This window comes from Podarcis cretensis (assembly GCF_951804945.1).
Source record: "Podarcis cretensis genome assembly, chromosome: 2".
Taxonomy (NCBI): domain Eukaryota; kingdom Metazoa; phylum Chordata; class Lepidosauria; order Squamata; family Lacertidae; genus Podarcis; species Podarcis cretensis.
Genome location: NC_137171.1, coordinates 79515254 through 79536351, shown reverse-complemented (window position 1 = coordinate 79536351; position 21098 = coordinate 79515254). Strand labels below are relative to the sequence as shown.

The 21098-nt window shown below is 43.5% G+C and overlaps 1 protein-coding gene and 1 long non-coding RNA gene across 4 annotated transcripts in view; one reads left to right on the top strand and one right to left on the bottom strand.

The window, feature by feature from the left end:
- Window positions 1-572: 572 nt before the first annotated feature.
- LOC307209734 lies at window positions 573-7244 on the bottom strand. The gene is made up of 3 exons (XR_013835733.1): window positions 7082-7244; window positions 2233-6701; window positions 573-1845 (listed from the first exon to the last, which is right to left on the bottom strand). It is a non-coding gene; the product is annotated as an uncharacterized lncRNA (long non-coding RNA).
- Window positions 7245-12281: 5037 nt separating this feature from the next.
- The window catches only part of RAF1 (Raf-1 proto-oncogene, serine/threonine kinase), a 72498-nt gene continuing 63681 nt past the window's right edge, over window positions 12282-21098 (top strand). For 2 of the 3 annotated variants that reach the window (XM_079965036.1, XM_079965030.1), the window contains exon 1: window positions 12282-12444. The gene's annotated coding sequence lies outside the window, so the exon portion shown is untranslated. The remainder of the gene's footprint in view (window positions 12445-21098) is intronic. The other variant, XM_079965026.1, reaches the window with a different exon arrangement.

The following is a 21098-nucleotide window of genomic DNA, read 5'->3' as shown; positions in this document are numbered from 1 at the left end:
ATAGGTGTGCATATACTGCCAAAAAGCTGAGAGGCAGGGGACAATAAGGTTATGTCTTTAGGAAACCTTTAACTAAGAACTGAATAGTGCAGTGGTTACCTATTAGCTAAGTACTGCGGACGCCCTGCTTTTCAAAAGCCAAGCCATGGATTTTTGAAATTTTTGATAGATTTTGTTATGTGAAGGGTGCCATGGAGTCCGCGTACCACCACTTGGGAACCACTGGCATAGAACAATGTCAGTGCATTGGGTAGTCATCAGTCTTGATCACACTGGTAGCAGTTAGACAAATCCACATCTCAGGCATGTATACATGCTTAGCATTTTTAATTTATTTATTTATTTGCCATATTTAGGCCCAGATGCAAAAGGCCGGCAGGTTCAGGAGGAACAGCCAGGGGCCACAGAAACTTCCTCAAAGTATCTGACTTCTGAGGAGATTCCCTCACTCTGTTTAATGATAGGACTGGTCCTTTCCTCCTGAAACTCTGGGGAGACTCCGCTAGTCAGTTTAAACTAGACAAGTTAGATTGCCCAGTGGCTTGGCTTGATACATGGCAGGTTCTTATATGCACCTGAAACGTATGATTGCAATATAGCAAGGGTAGCTGATCATTTCCCCTGCAAGGGCTGCATGTACCCTTCGAAAACTCTCCAGGGGCTGCATGCCAAAAGTGGGTGTGTCGCCATCAACACGTGTTTCTTAACAGCTCTGCACTTAACTAGCCTGGCGAAGCTGGTTTGCATGAGCCAGCTCAGGGATTCCTTGTTGGGCACAATTCTGTAGCTTGCATTTCCCCTTCATATCCCAAATATTAGTTAGATTCTGTCATTTGTTAATTTCTTGGGTTTAGGGAAGATCTCCCCATCAAACATATAGCAGTATTTTGCCAGCACATGCTTGTAGTGGATGAAGCGTTCTTGCATGCCATAGCTGTGAGCAAGACTGTAGCCATAGGCACTTACAGAAAATCATTAAGACTGTTAAAAGTAGAAGGTGGTTTTTTTAAAGTGTAAGAGGTATTTACAGTCCTCATAATCCCCTGGAGTTTCAGATGTAATATACTATAATTAATATGGGCTTTATGTTGCTATCGTTATCTGAGAGCCACATGCTTCTAAGCTATATATAATGAGAGAATGAAACCTAAAATCTTTGGAGTTGAGCAAAACCATTCACAATCTAGATGCTCTTTTTAGCCTTCAAACAACACACTGCATTAGCTCCTTGTCTAGCCCACATATGAATATGTGGTATAATCAGGATCTCATGGGCAAGCTAAGCAGTGATGAGGAAGCAAACCAATCAGCCAGCTAATCTACAGAACAGCTTTAAAAAAGTCATTTTCACTGATAGACTTATTCAGCTAACAATTCAAAGTTCAATGCAAACTTTTCATGTGCTTATTTTGAAATTATTGATCACTGCTGGGGGGACCTTATGCACCAAATGAATGGCCATATAGTGCAAAAAATATATAAATCAACACCTTCAACAGAAATTGAAACTGAATTGGAATTGGAAGAATGTGGACCCTAGATATTACACTTCCAAACAGAAGAAGAGGTATCATGTAGCACACAGGGAGAGGAATAGCAAAAGATGAAAAGTGATGTGTTGATGGATGGAACTGAGGGAACCAGGAAGCAGTGGGGAACATAAATTATGTAAGCTTGGTGTCATTGCTCAAGGTCTTCTATCAGCTTGGTGCTAATGACTTGGAATTGTAGTTTCCCTATCTTTAACTAAACCATAGATACACATCAGATAAACTAAGCTGCTTTTTTTCTTGCAGAGGTGGAAGGTATTGGTAAACATTTGACATTAATTGGGGCTTTTAGCACCTTTTTTGGGACGCAGGTGGCGCTGTGGGTTAAAGCCTCAGCGCCTAGGGCTTGCCGATCGAAAGGTCAGCGGTTCGAATCCCTGCGGCGGGGTGCGCTCCCGCTGCTCGGTCCCAGCGCCTGCCAACCTAGCAGTTCGAAAGCACCTCCGGGTGCAAGTAGATAAATAGGGACCGCTTACCAGCGGGAAGGTAAACGGCGTTTCCGTGTGCGGCTCTGGCTCTGGCTCTGGCTCTGGCCAGAGCAGCGATGTCACGCTGGCCACGTGACCCGGAAGTGTCTCCGGACAGCGCTGGCCCCTGGCCTCTTAAGGTAGATGGGCGCACAACCCCAGAGTCTGTCAAGACTGGCCCGTACGGGCAGGGGTACCTTTACCTTTACTAGCACCTTTTTGGATTGATACATTTCCCAGAAATCTGGGGGAAGTCATAACTGTTTAAGTGGTATAAAATATATGGTATGGATGTGGCCCTAAAGAGTTGTCCTAGGAAATTTATCAGGGCAGACTCTCCCTGCCATTGGGCTATCCATGCTGCCCTCCCCCTTTCTTAATCATCTAAAATGAAATAGGGCCACAACAGTTAGTCAATTAATCCGACTAATTCATCAGTTAAATACCTTTGTGTTGTTAAAATGCCGCGATTCAATGCTTTGCACCAACATGGAGGTAAAAAAATCATGAGGGTCCGCCTCCTTATTAGATCTGGTTGAGAGATGCATAACTTGTGGGTCTCTAGTGACAGATTTTCCTACTGTACTTGTATTTCTGATATCCAGAGTGTAAAAAATTCTGACAAGAAGTAAGCACAGCTGGGCTGCACTTGATGCAGTGTTACTATTACCATTGCACATACATCCTATTGTGCAACAGGAAATGTATTTCTCCCTCCCCCACATTTCTTCTTGGTGCTGTTGCATGTGCCCTTCATCTCAAGCTGACAGCAAGAGCCTAGAGCTTGTTTACAAAAGCACCCCTAGACAGCTTCCTGCCCCCTTGCCCTTCTCATTGCTAGTGCTTGTTCATCATCACTCTTGCTAAGGCTCAGGTCCAACCCCCCCCCCCCACAGCCTCTCCCAAATGTCAATACTGGGATGTTGAGATAGCCCCCCACCCCTAATATTTCTAGTGCTATTGTGCATGTGTCTCAACTCATGTTAAGACAAGAGAGTCCTCTTATCTCTTCCTGGCAGTGACATGCATGCATCTTGGCAGAGAAATCCAATACCACCACTGACTTGCCACATTTGCTCTCTGCCCTGTGCCCAGCTGGCATACATTCTCAACCCAGACGCAGACAGTGGGACCCCCACTCACTTCCTAATATTGCCTTGCTGAGATGGAGAGTTCTGGCTAGGGAAGACTCAAGGAGTCCCAAGCGCTGCCACAAGAAAGGTCATACATCAAGGGCTTTTTGCTGTGCGTGTGATTCTGACTGAGTAGGTCTGTTGTCCTTTATGCATATTAAATACACATAAAGAGGGGGCGGTGAAAATCTCTTCCCTGGTTTTAAAACACGCATGTTGATGTTTCACTTAATACTTCAATACAACTTTAATAACTGTACAGATTAATCAGCTGAAAATAAAGAAAGCATGCTCCCATTAGAATTATTGATTTTATGCATATAATGCCAGTTTAATACATGAAACACTCTGTACGTCACGTACAGTTTCTTTAACTGAGTAACAGCCCTACTATTGATAGGCACACAGCAATCCTGAAGTGCTTTGGTTCTAGCTCAGGAAGACAGTTACACCATTCTCATGGTGTAATCTAAACTTGACTTAGAAGGCGAAACATCCACTTATCCCTTAGTACCATGATCTGTAAATCAGATTAGATTCAATTTCTCCTGCTTGCTCATTTTCAATAAACCCAGAAAGAACAAACAATGCAAACTTGTTTCATTTTCACTTGAAGCAGGGCTCCCCAGATGTTGTGGGACTCTATCAGCCTCAGCCAGCAATGCTAATGGTCAATGATAGTGGGATTTAGATTCTAACATGTGGAGGACCACAGGTCCCTCCCCCCCACCTGATTTAGAGCATCTCAACACATCGAAAGTTGCATGGCATCCATGTAGATAAAATATCAGTGGGTTATCTGTCCATATTGGTGACATAAAGATTCACAAGCCATGCACAAGGGATACTGTCCACATTGAGGGAAGGAGCATATCATCCCTGCACTATATTCCTACTCTTTTCCTAGTCACTGCAACTTTTATTGTGCCCTTAACAATATTGTGCTATTGACCTTACAGCTCAATCCTAGAACATGCCCACTGAGAAATAAGTTCCACTGAGTTCACAGGGCTGCCACTTACATTCTGTTTTGTGCCTGGATGTACTCAAACCCCTACTTGTCCCTTGTTTGAAATGAGCAAACTACCTCATGCTAGCTTTGTGCAATGAGGCAGAAGGATGAAGACAATTTGCACTGTGCCAAGAGGGTGGAGGATAACAAGGAAAGTGCACTGATTAAGGAGAGTGTCAGGAAAAGATCACGAAAGAGATGAATGTCAGTAGATGGGAATGCTGCATGTAGACCCCTGGTATTATTGTAGTAAACAGCTCTTATCATCCTCTTGCTGATCACCAAACCAGTTGGAATTGTTTAGCAGATGCTGTTCATTTTCTTTCAGTTGTGTAATTTCATATAAGGAAGTACAAAGTGTACCTATGGCATTTAAACGAAAACCTGTCAGCAAGTGACAAAGCTGCAATAAATGTCCCACCAGATTATCAACGGTGCTTGTGATGATAGATTTCCCAAGGAGAAACCATCTCATCTTAGGCAAAAAGTGCTGTTTTGGTATTCCTCAAAAGGCTCAGAACAACACAACTAATGTACACACCCACAATGGAAAACTTATAGTATGTCAGCAATAATTCTAATTTTACATAAATTGCTCATGGACCTGAGTTTTCCCACATCAACCCTATGTGAGCAACTGCATGGCTCCAGGCTTGCAGGGCCCTTTATGACGTCAGAGCAGCTGAGCCAAAGGCAAACAGCTAGTAAATCCACTTTCAGGAGTAACACAGGCCCATATTTTAGTGATGATACGTAGGTGTCTAGAAGTATCTTTCATCAACTTCATCTGGCAAGGAGGTTGTGGCCTCTTTTGACATTACAGACCTGGCAAAATGATTCATGCTTTTATAACCTCAAAACAGACAAGTGTAATGGCCTCTACACAAGTTGCTCAGAAGCTTCACTGAGGACAGAATGGAGCAACCTGCCTCCTGATGAGGATGGGCTACCAAGAACACGTCATACTAGCAATGCTCCAGCATTTGCACTGGTTTTCTGGGCATGACTCATGGTCCTTGTTTTGACCTATCAAATGTTAAACAACTTAAGCCATACAGTACTTACTTCAGGAACAGTAACGTCCACTAAATTCTTGGTAATTGCACTCAGACTGTGCAACTCCTTTCCCCTGGAGGCAATGATGACCCCATCCTTGACGGTCTTCCTTCACCAAATTAAGACATTCTTGTTCTCCCAGGTCATTGGAGGTGCTGGTTAAATTAGCTCTGTTCTTAGTGTTGTTGTCAGCCTCTGTTTTATTTAAGCTGTTTTTAAAAGTGTGCTTAATTCTTAAAAAGCACATTTTTAAAAAATGTATTGTAGTATTGGTATTGTTTAATTGGGCTAGAAAATTATTTGGGAGCACTATTGGCATAAATAGCCATATAGAAGCAATAATATAGAAATAAATTCTTTCAAAACATTTAAGAAGTACCTTTTTGACTCTGTTGGGCTTGATTAGTGAGGGAACCTGTTATTATAATGGATTAAGTGCCACCTGAATACATGGCACTTTATAAGTAATGTAAGCAAAGGAAAGGTTCACTCCCCAAGAATCCTGCAATTTACATTTAGAGTGAGACAGAGATGGGTGAATTTATTGTTATTATTTATTTATTTATTGGATTTATATACCGCCCTATACCCGCAGGTCTCAGGGCAGTTCACAGAATCGAATCAAATCAAAATCAAAGTAAAATAAAATGCAAGCAACAGATCCACACCATATGTTTCAGGTACATTCCACACACATGACTTCCCCCAAAGAGTCTTCGGAACTATAGCTTGCTAAGGGTGCTAGGAATTATAGCTCTGGGAAGAAACTATAGTTCCCATAATTCTTTGGGGGAAGTCATGGAGTGATTTAGATGTCCGATGTAGATCTGCCCTACATGGATAGGTTTAATTAGGCTTTGTTTCTGATGGGGACCAACAGCAGATCTAATCAGGACATGCAAACACACTTGAGGGCCCGACACACTTTTGTTGTTCAGGTATGTGTGTATTCTGCAACTTGTCATTGACGCAATAATGATGCCTTAGTTGTGAATTTATACCGCTGTCCACACATCATTCCGCTTTATTTTTCTGCAATGCTTCCTCAATGTACAGTAATTGCATTAAGTATTTATTTCTGAGGGGCGCTCTAGCCCTTTAGGCCAGCAAAAGCAGGATCAAAAATAAACTGAAACATTTGTGGTATAAAGTTACAGAACTGTAGCAGAAAGTTATGACGCATACACGGATTGGAAACAAACCAGTGTGCCTGCCCCCAAACTTTTTCAGGCACAGCTAAAAGCAGGATTGCACATAATTCTCCCAGTACCAGGAGTGTGAGCAAAGCTGCTTCTGTGCTTGTTCTTTTGGCAGCCCTGAGGTTGGGAAAAGCAGATGCCCTGAGTCTCCCTACTCTTTGACACTCATCTGCACCTCTGCCTTACTTGCTGCTTATAGTCTGCCGAAGGATGTCCACATTTGGAATAAGATGACCATACTAAGCAGTTAGCTAGTGTGTTGTCAGTGCTGAAAGCTCTTTGCCCTAAATCCTTACAACAGCCCTTTAAAGGTAAAGGTAAAGGTACCCCTGCCCGTACGGGCCAGTCTTGACAGACTCTGGGGTTGGTGCGCCCATCTCACTCAAGAGGCCGGGGGCCAGCGCTGTCCGGAGACACTTCCGGGTCACGTGGCCAGCGTGACAAAGCTGCATCTGGCGAGCCAGCGCAGCACATGGAAACGCCGTTTACCTTCCCGCCAGTAAGCGGTCCCTATTTATCTACTTGCACCCGGGGGTGCTTTCGAACTGCTAGGTTGGCAGGCGCTGGGACCGAGCAGCGGGAGCGCACCCCACCGCGGGGATTCGAACCGCCGACCTTCCGATCGGCAAGCCCTAGGCGCTGAGGCTTTTACTCACAGCGCCACCCGCGTCCCTACAACAGCCCTTTAGGGCGGTATTATTATCTCTATAGAACACAAATTGACAGGTCAGACTGAGAAAGTGTGGCTTGCTTAAGGCTATTGAGCAAAATTTGAACCAAAGGCTTCTAAGCCTACGGCTCACAGTGGCTACACTGAATTACATGCCCATGGTAGTCCTTCGCATGTAGTACAGACCCACTAAGCCATGGGTAGGCAAACTAAGGCCTGGGGGCCGGATCCGGCCCAATCGCCTTTAAATCCAGCCACGGACAGTCTGGGAATCAGCGTGTTTTTACATGAGCAGAATGTGTCCTTTTATTTAAAATGCATCTCTGGGTTATTTGTGGGGCATAGGAATTCGTTCATTTCCCCCCAAAAATATAGTCTGCCCCACCACAAGGTCTGAGGGACAGTGGACCGGTCCCCTGCTGAAAAAGTTTGCTGACCCCTGCATGACTAAGCTCTGTGGAACAGACTTCTGTGTAAGCATGCATTGGATTGGACTACACTGCAAGAAAAATGCAACAGGCCAGTTGGCTGTGGCTTGACAGCCATTCTGATTTAGGCAGACAGAGATGCTCAAGCTTACCTAGCAGTTCTTGCTCATAATATACCTCATGAGGCTCTGGTTGCTGGAAAAAGCTGTCTGAACCAGAATAATAAGTTCTCAGGGTTTTTAGAGGCAAGCCATGTCTGTTTAAAGTGGTATGATACTTGTTTCAATGTATAGTGCAGATGCCCTTTGTGACCTTTTAAAGGGGCTGTAGTTATTCTTGGTGGCTTTTGTAGACTGGTACTGGGGGTTTTCTGCATTACTATGTTTCAGTTACTAAACTGGATTATTTTGTTCTAATTGCTTCTTGTTTTAAAGATAGCTCTAAATGTTACTGTGTTTTTATGTAAACTGTCTTGAACCTGAAAAGGCAGAATACAAATATTATAAATAAATAAGAATATGCATTCTTAACCACTGTCTCAGACTGCATTTATGTGAAACTATATCTAGATCGGAGCCTGCGAGTCTAGCCGTTAAACGGAGAAGGGATAAAGGATCTCGGATGACAGCTTTTAAAATAGGAGAGATCTCTCCAACGTGAAAGCTTGCCCTGCCCTGTCCTCGTCCACCAACACAGCCAGCCTAATCAAAGGTATAACCTGAGTCACGCTTCCTATGCATTTTCACTGAGGCTATCCAGCCAACACTCTTGTCATCCTAATAATGATTTCACTTTTACCTAAAAACATCTAATTCCCATTTCTTACTTTTAGCACTGCCCACAGAGGAGCACAGTCATTATGGGAAAATCTTTGCAACTGTTTGCAAATGTAGGAGAGTTGACAGTGTGGGAAACAATCTTTCACAGAGATTAGTTGCAAGGCAGTGTTTATTGGAAGAGATAACACAGCCCATAGAAATGGGGGCCTTAAAGAAAACACACTTGTACTTTGCCATATAGCAGTAGAGCTGGTGTTTACACCAGTGAGCAAGATTCACTATAATTATAAATATTTACATATCCAGTGTTTACAGGCTTTGTGGGTGTCCGCTTCACTCATCAATTTACCACACTGTGATATTTATGAGCAGAGGTGTAATGAATCGTTCATTTTAGAAGTCATATTTTGGCTGCGTACACACTAACCCATTTGTAGCAAAAAATGTAGTTTTTCTCAGTCTGGAATCATTTGTGCTTGTCCTCAGCATGCTGCTTTCAATCTAGATTCATCCACAAGGGTGGGTGTAGTTACTTGATAACACATTTGAAAACCTTTCCCTTGATGAGGTTATCCATGCCTTTTGCCTCCTGGCACATGTCACAAGTGAATTAAGAAGGAAGCAGTGATTGTAGTCTTGGTCTACGGCCACCCACAGTGTCACTGGGCAGGTGTGGACTCCTCCCTGCCCCCCATTTCTGGGACTACCTACATCTGTTTTCAGATGGACACAGACATAGAATCATTGAGTTGGAAGGGACACCAAGGGTCATCTAATCCAGCCCCTTGGAATACAGGAATCACAACTAAGGGTAACGCAGAATCAATCTGCAATGAGCTTTTATTTTCAGAATGAAACCAGTTTCTCAAGAAGTGCAAAAAATATGCAATAGATTTAGATTGTATATGGACTACATAGAAAAAACAAGTGCATTATAGTTGGAAGGGATCCCAAGGGTCATCTGGTCCACCCCCTGCAATGTAGGAATCTCAACTAAAGCATCCATGACAGATGGCCATCCAATCTCTGTCCCATTATTCCTGATGTTTAGTTGGAATCTCCTTTCTTGTATGCCTTGGTTTGGGCCCTAGCCTCCAGAGCAGGAGAAAACAAGCTTGTTCTATCCTCCATGTGAAAGCCCTTTAGATATTAGAATATGGCTATCATATCTCCTTTCAGTCTGCTCTTTTTGAGGCTAAACAAACCCAACTCCCTCAACTGTTTCTCATAAGGCTTATTTTCCAGACCCTTGATCACCTTGGTTGCCCTCCTCTGAGCACATTCCAACATGTCAATATCCTTCTTAAATTGTGGCACCCAGAACTGGGCACAGTATTCCAAGTGTGGTCTGACCAAGGCAGACTAGAGCAGTACTATTACTTCTCATGATCTGGACACTATAGTTCTGTTGATACAGCCTAGAGTAGCATTAGCTTTTTTTTTGCTGTTGCATCACACTACTAAGATCCCTAGATCCTTTTCACATGTACAGTACTACTTGGCAAGCCATGTGTTCCCCCTCTTAAATTTGTGCAGCTGGTTCTTCCTTGCCCAAGCGTAGAACCATTTGTCCATATTGAAATTCATTTTGTTAGTTGGTGCCCAGTTCTCCAATCTGTTACGGTCATCCTGATTCTGTCTTCTGTGTGTATACAGCCTTTATCATTTTGATCCATAAATCCATGTGGACTAATCCCTCTGCATGGCTCCTTTCGTTGAAATTAATGAGGAGGTATTTTGGATGAGGGAGCTCTGTGCATAGGTCTCTGGCTCAGGATGACATATAACAGCAGAAGCTCAAGCAGCCTTTCTGTTTTTCTTCTTTGGCTTCTAAATGGGATTGCACTCGGCGGAAAAGAGATAATGTCAGCCAAAACATTTAAAGAAGGGTTTGCTTAACTCCCAAAGAATTAGGGCCAATTCACACCATCTGCTTCTTCTTTTCTTCTGCTTGTGGTCATCTGAATCACTCACCACAAGCAGAATACACAAGGTTGGGTCACCCACTGGTGTGCTTGGCCTGTTCACATCTGGAAGGTTTGTAGTGGTGAGCAAAATGCCTGGTTTTGCTTTTGGTGAGTAGTTCAGATGACCTGTTTGCCAAGAGCATAGGTCACCACAAGAAAAGGAAATGATGGAGTAGGACCGGAGGAATCCAAAGATCACAGAATCCATAGGAAATCAAAGACCACAGCCTTTCCTGTCAGTGGTGCTTTAAGATTTGGTGGAACTCTTTCTACCATGAGCTCCTGATGAGTGTTGCTGGGTGAACAGAATTTGACCTTGCCCCTAAATTTGCCACTACCTGGCAGACTTCTCTCATTCATGGCCATTGATAAGGTGGAAACACACATCTCCAGCTATGTTTGCATCAGCTACATTTCCTCAGGTAGGAGAAACTGCAACAGTGAGCTACTGCCCACTATACCTATCCAGGAGAACTATGTCTAAGATGAATTACTAGCTGGCACCATCCTTATTAAAATGTATATACACCTGTTTTGTTCTGCTACCAGATGAATGTTAAAATGCTTTTCAAGGTATTCTGGTTTGATTTTGGAGTTCTTTCTATGCCAGATTGGGTAGCAACGTTGCCTTATATCTGCATAATTGACCTCAGCATGCCATATGGATGCACCCAGACTTGCTCTGGTCTGCTGCAAGTCCTACATCCTGGTATCTCTCTGTTCATCTGATCATTGCTGCCCTGAACTAGTGATGATGGAAAAAGCAACCTTGAATTGCTTTTAACTGCCTTGCCAGGCATGAGGAACCGCAGGTTCCGGGGGCCAAATGCAGCCCTCTTCCAGGCCTGTCTGGACCTCAGAACTGTAGGCCACACCCACTCTTTCCAGGCCACACCCATCCTTGCCCCTGCTTTGCACTCTGGATGTTTTTGACTAGCTGGAAAGTGCCCTTGAACTCTGAGCTTGCCTGGATGGAGAACAGAAAGGGGCATGTGACTATTCCTAGAAGCTAGCCTACTGAACCAAGGTAAAATTTCCAGTTATAAAATTTGCATGTGGCCTTTGGAAGGTTGTCCAGAAGGAAATGTGACCCTTGGGGTTAAATAGACTCCCCACCCTGCTATGTATCCTCCAAACTGCTTTCTTCCATTGTCCTTTCGGGCAGTTGATGGATGTGAAGCTCCGGCAACCTCACAGCCTCTGTGTCACCCCCATCTTCTAAAGATGCCATGATTAGGAGACTTGCAGCATCCTTTGTCTGCAACTTCATTCCTGCTGGTCTGGTAAAATAAACCCATTTCTAGCTTGCCTTTTAAGGTGTATACATTCCAAGGTGGTTTACATAAAATCAATGAAATACCATATCAAAATTCCAAGATTTAAAAGAGAAGTAACCACATTAAAATTATAGCAACAAATAAATGTGTGTGCAAGTTCAGCATACATGGATTGGTCTCCTACTGGAACTCTTTTTCTCTCTTCCACCAGCAAATCCTAAGGTCACTCTTTCATCTAGAGATATTTGCTCTCTACTGATCCTGATCTCTTTCTCTCTAGGCCTAGATGTAAAATGGAGGTTGTCAATGCTTTTGTTTTTCCCCATGCTTTCAAGTTGGTGCCCTCAGCAGCAGCATGCTGTCGAGGCCACAATTCCTGGCACTCGGGGACTCGGGATCCAGTTACATTTGCTGGTGTCATGCAGCCTCTGCAAGCCACTGTATTAAATTGACAATCTAAAAATAAAAGAGTGGGAAAAGCACAAAGCGAAAAGAAAGCCAGCTTTTAAAATTGAGGGGGGCAAGTAGGGAGGAGGAAAGAATTGCAGGAGGGATTGTGAAAGACGTGCAGCAGCTCCAGAGAGAAAATCTGAATACCTTGGATGGTATTTAAATTGATGCTGTGGCTTTACTGCCTTTTTAGTTTGTACCAGCCATGTGATCTGCTTGAGTGTCTCCAACTAATCTGCATGGGGAGCTGGGAAAGGCAAATTGAGCTGTCAGTCTTGGGCCCTTCCTCCCATCCTCCTGTTTCGAGTCAACATCAGCTGCACCTTGTTTTCAAATCTGCCTATTCTCTTGAGCTAGTTTGTTAGATTTCAAAGCAAGTGAGATGCCGTCTTAAGAAGCTGTTCCTACTAGTTCTCCATCAAGAGAAAATACTGTAGGCTCTCAAGACTACCGTTGGTAAGTCTCAGTAGAGCAGTTGTTTTCATAAACATTCCCAGATTTGTATAGTTTTGGATTTTCTTTTCTGGGGTTGTGAAAAGCAAAAGGTAAATTTTGTCTAGAATCTATCAACACTACATGCCAGGGGTTATTGCTGTGGATAATTAGCTCTGAATTAAACAAGTCTGAAAACGACTATGTAGCTATGTTTGTGTAACACATTATGTGACCATTGTGCAATATATTAGGTTTTAGTCTTTTGGGGGGTGGAGGGAAATCAGTCATATTTAAATATTGGTGGAATGCACATTTCCCCCCAGTGTGACGCTTATGCTGTCATAGCCACCAGGATTTGGGTGTGTTATTTATTTGAGCCATTTCTTTTGTCACTGTCCTGCTCCCCTAAACCAGGGCTTCTATCAACTTCTTCTGAGAGGCTCAACTGCTGAGTTGTTCCTCTGGAGGAGGAATCTTTTTCATGCAGGATAATTAGATTGGCTTTTACATTTCATGCATGCCTAATAACTAGAGCATAACATTTACACTTGCAGGAATGTACATGATGAAGGAGGGGAAAGCTTTCTTCAGCTTTTTATAGCTTTGTTGTTACAAATTACTATGTCAAACATTATAGGTCACCAGTGTCACTTGAGATCACTGGATGCAAACCAATTGTCTTTTATCAACAGAATTGAATTTGAACTTATGTGATTAACCCTGGCATTTATGAAGTTTTTCTGACTATGTGCAGAGTTCATTATTTTCATCAGCAGATAACTTTTCCGTGCAAAGTGTGTGCTCTACCACTAAGCTATGGCCCTCCCCATAATGCAGGCAGTTCATAATGGAGGCCTGATTTAGAGATTAAAAAGTCTGGTGAAAACTCTGGAATCTTTGCAGCCATCTGTCCTCAGAGTGATTTTCTCCCAACTAGTCTAGCATCAGATCTGAAATCTCCTTGGGGGAGCCTTTCTCAGAGTGATAAATAAGCCATAGGTGGCAATAACATGTGTGTGGATAACACATGGATCTGCCACATCACATTTAGTGTGGACCTCCATGTAAAGCAGCCTTTACATGTTCAGTTCTCATTGCAGAAGGCTCCTCCTCGAGAAACCACCATGTTCGTTATTGTTGTTGCTTTATATAGACTGGGAATCGTAATCCTGAAATCAGTACTCTAGTTTATTCCTCCATCATTATGGTTTGTGTTAGTATGGGAGCGAGGGTATCGATTTCTCACCTGAGTGCAGAGAGCTTGTGCATGGGATTGACACAGGCATGTTAACAGGGTGGTGGAGTTAGATTCATTTCATACCTTGATTGCATTGCCAGCATACAATGTAAGTAGGTCTGTGCTAGTATGAAACACCCTGGGCACTTCTCATATCATAGGCAATTCATTCCACTGTTTATACTGTAGCCAGGCACATGTGCAGTCATTGGTAGCCTAAACGAAGAACCACTTCACAAATTACAACTGGTTGGAACAGGGTCTGTATCTAACGCAGTATTCCTGTACAGACTATGATGTGTCATATCACTTTGATGCAGGAGTGGAGAATCTCAAGACTGGGAGCTGAATGCACTTCACCAGGTTTCTCTATCTGGCCTTTGGAACAATCCCCAAGCCACTACCCACCTTCCTAGGCCATACTCCTCAATGGCCCTGATTTGTACCCCAATTGTTATTGTCTGACTAGAATAAACCTTTGTGCCTTCAGTGGTAAAGGCAAACCATTGGAGAGTTACAGCTCCTGCTGTGGCAGTAGAGACCAATACAGGAGAAACAGATTTTATGGCAGGCATGGCAGGTGAAGGCATCCAGTTTTGCTGTTACAGATGCACCATGGTGTTTCTTCTCTCTCTCTGCTCCTCCCAACGGTCATTTCTCTTCTGGTCACTCCTGTGGACGCATGACCTGACTGTCTGCCTCCAGGCACTGCGATTGTTTGCAAGGGATTCCCACATGGTGGGGTTAATGTTGCAAGCCTTCACAGAAATCTTTAAAACACAGAGTAGGTCATCCGGTGGGCCTGGTGCCTGAAGCCAGCTCCCCATAAAGCACATCCTTGGGCATCCTGCCATCTTCCATTCTGTGGACATGATGAAGCCAGTGTAGATGTCACAGACAGGAGTGTGGACATATTGGGAATGTGGACTTGGAAGATGTTATGTACTAAACTTGGATCCTAGAACAATAGGCAAGTACGATCCTAGAATGCAACAACTGATTGGCTTGCAGGAAAAGACCAATCAGGCTCCAGGAGGGAAGCAGAATCAGCCAATCAGACGGGACTCATTGTGTAAATAATGTACGGTATATAAAAGCCTGAGATTTGGGGGGGGAGGGGCAATTCAATCACTGTTTTACAAGCTGCAATAAAGAGCATGAAATCACTACAGGACTCAGAGCATATTTCAGAAGAGCACATCTTTGTTTGAGTCTCTATCTTGCTGTATGAAGCCCAAAGTTTGCCTGATGCAGCGCATACGGAAGACGTTGAGATGTCACTCCTGGTGGGTGTAAATTGCCCCCAACTCACTTCCATAAAGCAGTATGCTCAACACACAAGCCTGATAGTCCTTCATCTTGGTATTGGTCATTAGCATCACATTCTCCCATACCCTTTTGGAGAGGCAAGCCATTGCCATAGCTGCCTTAGCAATACACTTGTCAAGTTCAGGGTCAGTTGAAAGGTTGCTAGTTATGGTGGAGTCCAGATAGACAAAATCGTCTACCACCACAAATGTTGGTGGCCACTAATGCTGATGCATGGTGTGTTAGTCCTGACCCAGGACGTTGGTCTTCGTCAGGCTGGTGGTAAAGCTGAACTTCCTGCAAGCTTGGGCAAAATGGTTGATGAGTCTCTGTAGAGCTTCCTTGGAATATACTGTCAAGGCTGCGTCATCTGCAAAAAACATCTAATGGATAAGGAACTGCCACACTTTCGTCCTGGCATGGAGTCGTGCTAGGCTTAACAGACCCCTGTCACTCTTTGAATGGATGTACACATCATCTGCAGTCAAGCTGAAGCCATGTGAGAACAACGGGGAAGAGAATGTGCTAAAAAGAGTTGGGGCGAGAACACAGCCCTGATTCACACTGTAAAATGAACCCTTGAACTCCAATAATACCTCTTGCTTGTCTGGTTGGAGGTTAGAAGGGTGTGAGTAGAAATTACAAAGGTAAAAATTGCATTAATTGCCTCTCCCACTTTTGCCCTTGGCCCCACCCACTACTGGCCCTTGGAAAGTTGCCCAGAAATTAATGTGGCCCTCAGGCTGGAAAATGTTCCCCAACCTTGCTTCCCCAACCTTGGGGATTTCCCTAATTTATGAAAGAGAAATATATCAATGGGTATTATCCACGATAGTTAAATGAAACCTCTATGTTCAGAGATAGTTTATCTCTAAGATCCAGATGCAAGGGATTTGTCAAAAGCATCTGCCGGATTCTGTTGAAAGGTAAAAGAAAAAGAAAAAAAGGTAAAGGTAAAGTAGGATTCTGTTGAAAATGCAATGCTGGACTACATGGATCTTTGTTTTGATGGTCTCAAGATGATAAATGAAAAGTAATTTCAGTGAAGGTTAATTGTCAGTAAATTAACTGTTCATCTAGGTAGGTGCCAAGGGATGTGAATCACACCCTAGGGCAGGCCTAGCCAACATGATGATCTCCAGATGTTGTCAGACTCCAACTCCCATCAGCCCCAGCCAGCATAACCAGTGATTGGGGCTGATGGGAGCTGGAGTCCAGCAGTGTCTGGAGTGCACCAAGTTGACTACCCTGTACTTGGACTATAATCCTAACCATATTCACTGAATGTCCACTGACATCAGCAGGCTAATGAGCCCAGTCTGTCCCAGCATAGGTCCCACTTGGGCCTGTGAGGCAGTTTTCCTCAAACCATGCCCACCTGACGTCATAGAGATGAAACTGGATTGGCTGCACATGAGCTGGTGAGAGGTGACTTCAAGCCTTCATCTGATGTCAAAATGATGTGACTGACAGGTGGATTGTCAAAGTTGGCCCTCAGGTGTGGGAACAGATACAGATACAGCTCGCTGAGCCAAAAAAAAAGTTCCCCAGTCTTGGTGGAGGAGATAACTCAAGCTCAGACCTGTGATTGGGCTCAGGCTCTGCATGGAAACTAATTTACATTAAGTTGCCCAGTATGTAATTTCTCATCTTATGTTTACTGTTCATTGAGCCCAATAAGTCATTATTTGAAGTACTGCATTAAAATCCATTAAGTACCTCTTAAGCCTCTGCAGCTACATTTTAAAATTGATGAGATCTTTTCTTGCAGACATTCCAGGACCTTAAGTGGTTAGAGATATACTGATTTACAGTGTCAGTACATTAATGGGCAGGCAACCTTATATGTCCGTATTCTCTTATGACCTGAATAGCCTTGTTTAACCTAAATCTGAAGCCTAGTTACAGCCCTCCGGTAGTCATTTTAGGTGATGTCAACTCCCCAATCTAGTCCATAGTGGTAGGTTAGGAATTCTTTGGGTGTATCGGCCGCTTCATCTAGCTTTGGGCATGTGAGAGGAAAAATTACAGGTTAGTTAAGGCATTCAAAAAGGAAAGAAATGCAGCATAATTGGATCAGGTCATTATGATCAGTCGCACTGAAACCAGCTGAACGGCATTCTGGGAAGTTGGGCTGTGTTGCAAATTCCAGGAGAAGAAACAGGAGGGGCAGTGAGAGCTGTAAACGTGTTCTGCGCAGAGCTTTGGTTTTGAAATGACAGAAACATTTTTTTTTAGATTCAACTGAGGCAGCAGATGTTTAGTTGCTACTGCATCTGGGGAAAGCAAAACACAGTTTAGCCTTTTCTCGCTTGAGTCAGCATAATAAACTCAAGTTGCATTGGGGAAAAAAAGCTACAAGGTTGGTACATTTAAGAGGAATGGTACATTTAGAGGTGGATCTAGAGTACTGTACTTGTAGTGGCAAGGCATTTGCAGCCACTACAGGTTTTATGGAATGTGAGTGTGGTTTTTCTGAGCTGTGGTACGTGCAGGTCTGTCTCTCTGTCTTGTCTCCTCCTTACGTGGCAGATTGTCTCCTTTGCAGTTAATTAGTACTGCAGTGCAAAGAAAGCATTATGGCTAACCTATATTCCAGGTTTTTTAACATTTTGTATTGTCCAGGTGGCTTGCAATAAACACTTTAAAAACAACAACAACACTGCCCAACAGTATAACAAAGCACAAATAATTTTTTTAAAAGAGTGAGAGACAATTTTGCTTGCATACCAAATGTGTGTGGTGTGGCATGAAGACAAAGTGATGGGAAAAGCTTCACTAGTTGGACGTCTGTGGCTGTTTACGCACTCCGTGTCCCACCACTGGCTTGTGAAGCAGTATATACATGACTTTACCACAATCTATATCTGTCTTTTATCTGTCCTGTTGTTTCTTATGAAATACTGTGTTTTCATGCATTTTCCCCAAACTAGCTTTGATAAAAATTTTAGATAAAAAACAACCAAACTGCATTGTAAGCTTGTAATGTGTGCACAGCCTCTGTCTTAGGCTGTTGTTAAAACCATACAAGAAGGGACAAAAAGAAGTAAGTGACGTGACCCTATTTTAAAGGTTTAAGGCAGCATACAATCCTATAGCCACTGAACCTGGGTGCTGGCCTCCTTGAGCTCCGTGGGACTGACTTACAAGTAAACAACCACAGGATTATGCTTTAAATGAAATTTAAAAACCCTGCCCATCACTTACTGTGCAAATTAGGTGCAATCATTAGCATATCTAATTTTAGAATTGGCAGGTATCCCATCATCATTAAAGTTCTAAACCTTATTCTTAAGGAAAGACTCTTTGCGCTTTGTAAACTTTTGAGGCACAGGTATAGAGTTTTGTAAGTAAGTTAAATAAGTACCCTCCCTCAAATCAAATATACTAACATTCTCAACAGCCTCCTACTTCACACAATCAAGAGGAGAAGTGTTATATCACCTGCTAATGTCTACAGTAGATCAAGTCACAATGGCAGTTGCACAACTGGCAACCCTACCACAACCCCAGTTTTTGCATCATCCCACCTCACCCTGCCCCATATTGGTGATTTCATGTTCCCTCCAATCGTATCTTGTTAGTTGCTCATTGCTCTGTGGGTGTAAGGATAGTGCAATCATGATTATAAATAAATAGGTGACTGCATTCCAGTACTAGGAGCAGGGAGCATGTACAGTAGTAGCACAAACCTTTGCTTTTGAAAAGATTCATGAAGTCAGTTGCTGGATCTCCAAAACAAAGCGTCCTTGATGGTGATTGTCAAGGGAAATATCTTGTTTTTTGGGGGACAGACCCAGTAAGGGCTAAACCACTCCTAAACGTGTCTCAATTTCCAGAAGGACAACTGTGTTAGTGTTGCAGCACAAACAACAAAAAGAGTCTTGTAGCACCTTGTAGCAAATGTAAACATGTTTTCATGTAACGTATAATTTGGGCCTGAGAAAGAGGAGGAAAGGGAATGCAGTAAGGAGAGGCCTTGTTTGCATGGCACATTAAACTATAGTTGAAAACAAGCAATGGTTTAGTGTGAATGTGCAGAATTCTGATGCATGTTCCTGAAAAATTCTGCTGGTGCTCCCCCCAGCTTTTACTGCTGCTACACCGCCAGGGAGCAAGCCAGAGTCTCACTTGCCATGATAACAACCGAACCTGTGCTTGTGGTTTGTTTCTCTCTAAACAAACCTTGAGTAATAAGCTAAGAACAAACCTTGGTTATTGCTCAAGGTCTTTTGAGGGGGGAGAAACAAACCACAGGCCTGGGTTTGGAAATCAAGTCAAGCCACGCTTGTTTCTTGGGCGGAATTAGGGGAGGGAGCAGAGTGAGAACTTTTCAGCAGCATGAAGAAGCAGGATGCATGTTCACACAAAACCATGTTTTTACCTATGGTTTAATGCGCCATGGGAACAAGGCCTTTGCTTATTCCACTCACTTTCCTCTGCTTTCTCAGGTCCCGGTTATGTGTTGCCTACAAACATGTTTACATTTGTCTTCCGTTAATCTACCAATGGTTTAGTGTGCTGTTTCCACCAGGTCAAAGTTGGGTCAAGAAAGGGTGAGGGTCAAACTAGATGTGGTCTGTCATGTGGTCTTCTGCACATCACAAATAGCTGGGGGGTGGGGTGGAATATTGGGTATTGCGCTCTGGTCCCTTTCACCAATTTAAATCCATTTCCTTCCTATCCTGAAGATGCTGTTTCCCCTGTAGAGCAGGTAGCACCTTCAGGGACCAGTGATGGAAAGGTTTTCATAAGGCATCAGAACCAAGACCCAGTTTGGGCTTTGTTTTTTCAGTGCAAGGAAATCCAATCACAGATCTCCTGCCTTGTCTCGTTGGACCCTGCTGCTGATTTTAACCCTTCCAAACATTGCATAAAGAGATGAGATGATAATTGTCAAAGAAAAGGCTTTGCAGAAGAAGTAGGTTTTAAAACAAGGAGAAACAGCCTGATGGCTAAGTTGCTGAAACTGCCTAGGGAGAAGCATGGCAGAAGGTGTGAATGAGCGAGCCAGTGGAGGAGAGATCAGAAAAGGGCTGAAGTAGAGAGATGAGTAGGAGCAAACTATAGAAAAATCGGAGGAGAGCTTTTATACAGTACTAAAGGTCAAGCCATTTGGATGATGACAGATGTGGACCTGCCCCTATCACATGTAACGCAGGGTGTGGTAGAGTGTGATTTAAACCAGAAAAGGTGTGTGTGTGTGTGTGTGTGTGTTTTGCTGAACCTTTTCCCACCCCGCTCCATGCAGTCAGTTCCCCTTCTGTAAGCTTTCTCAGAGCTGGGCTCTGGAGGTGAGCCTGGTTGAAAGAAAAACAAGGAAGGGTTAGTACCTCCCAGAACCTGTGCAGTCCTTTTGCACTTTAAATGGACAGGTGTGTGGCCACCTGTCATGGATGCTTTAGTTGAGATTCCTGCATTGCAGGGTTGGACTAGATGTCCCTCCAGTCCCTGCTATCTCTACAGTTCTATGATTCTATGAGATCACACCCTTCACTCTTTCCTGCTTTGTGTGTGAATGGAGCAGAACCATATTTGAGTACGTGGGCCTACCACTGTCCTGTGTGCTCAGGTGCACTTTTATCAAAGACCCAAGCAACATTCACACCATACATTTAAAACACTATGCTGCTACTTTAAACAGTCATAGTAAGAGCCGTTTGACAATGGAACAGACTCCCAAGAGAGGGGATGGACTCTCCTTCCTAGCAGTGGTTGGATGGCCATCTGCCATGTATGATATAGCTGAGATTCCAGCAGTGTAGGGAGTTGGACTAGATCAGGGAGTCCAACTCCCAGTAGGCTGCGATCTACTCACAGTATAAAAAAACTGGCAGTGATCTACCCATTGTCGTTGGGTGGACCAAAGTTATTGGCTTTTTTTAGGAAGCCAAAGTTGTTGAGCTTTCTTTATTTTTAATTTTTTTTGGATAGGCAAAGTTGAGGGGCCAGAGATCTACTAGGAACAGCCAGTGATCTACCTGTTGGACATGCCTGGACTAGATGACTGTCTTTGAGGTTTTTCTCTTCTTCGTTTGTTTTTGCCAGTATAAAACTTGCAGTGCTTGGGGGTGATGGCAAACAAGACAATTATTTTTAGACACAATGTGAAATGTGCTCATGAGCTGAG